This window comes from Dipodomys ordii, unplaced genomic scaffold (genome assembly GCF_000151885.1).
Source record: "Dipodomys ordii isolate 6190 unplaced genomic scaffold, Dord_2.0 Scaffold23, whole genome shotgun sequence".
NCBI lineage: Eukaryota > Metazoa > Chordata > Mammalia > Rodentia > Heteromyidae > Dipodomys > Dipodomys ordii.
This window is the reverse complement of record NW_012267239.1, coordinates 12535435-12536390: the sequence shown is the minus strand read 5'-3', so window position 1 is coordinate 12536390 and position 956 is coordinate 12535435.

Genomic DNA, 956 nt, shown 5'->3' with positions numbered 1-956 from the left:
TATAGACACTGTCCAAAAAAAGAGCCGGTGCTGGTGGCTCACGCCTGTCATCCAAGCCACTCAGGAGGCTGAGATCTGAGGATCGCGCCTGTCATCCAAGCCACTCAGGCTGAGATCTGAGGATCACGGTTCAAAGCCAGCCCGGACAAGAAGCCGCGAGTGGCCCTGTGGCTCAAGTGGTGGAGCGCTGGCCTTGCGCTGAAGAGCTCAGGGACAGCTCCCAGGCCCTGAGTTCAAGCCCACGACTGACAAAAAGAAAAAGAAGGAAAAAAAGCCGGGCACGCCGGCCCCAGCTGTTACCTCGGTTCCTCGGGAGGCGGAGACCAGGATTGGAGGAGGCCGTTGGAGGCAGCACCGCCCCTGCGCCACAGGCCCAGAGACCAAAGGCCCCGAGGGCGGCTGCGGCTCCAGTGCGGGGCCTGCGCCAGGCAGCGCGGGCAGCGCGGCGCCCAGGGGAAGGCCCGGGCCTGGCGCGCGCAGACGTGCGGAGGAATGGACCGCGCGGCCGCTGGTGTTGCACTGCCGCAAGCTCGCGCCCTCCGTCCTGCGGAGGCCTCCTCCCAACCCTGGGCAGCCCTGGTCTCACCTCGGTAGGCCTCGGTCCCACCCCGGGAGGCCTAGGCCCCATCCAGATAGGCCTCGTCCCACTCTGGTAGGCTTAGGCCCCATCCAGATAGGCCTCGTCCCACTCTGGTAGGCCTAGGCCCCATCCAGATAGGCCTCGTCCCACTCTGGTAGGCCTAGGTCCCATCCAGATAGGCCTCATCCCACTCTGGTAGGCCTAGGTCCCATCCAGATAGGCCTCGTCCCACCCCGGGAGGCCTCGTCCCATCCAGGTGGGCCTCATCGGGTCGGTCCCTCCCAGGGCCGCACGCCCCGCCCCGCCGGCGGGATCCCGGAGCACATGGCGGCTGTGAGGGATGCCGGGCCACGCAGCCCCAGGCTCGCGGCGGTTT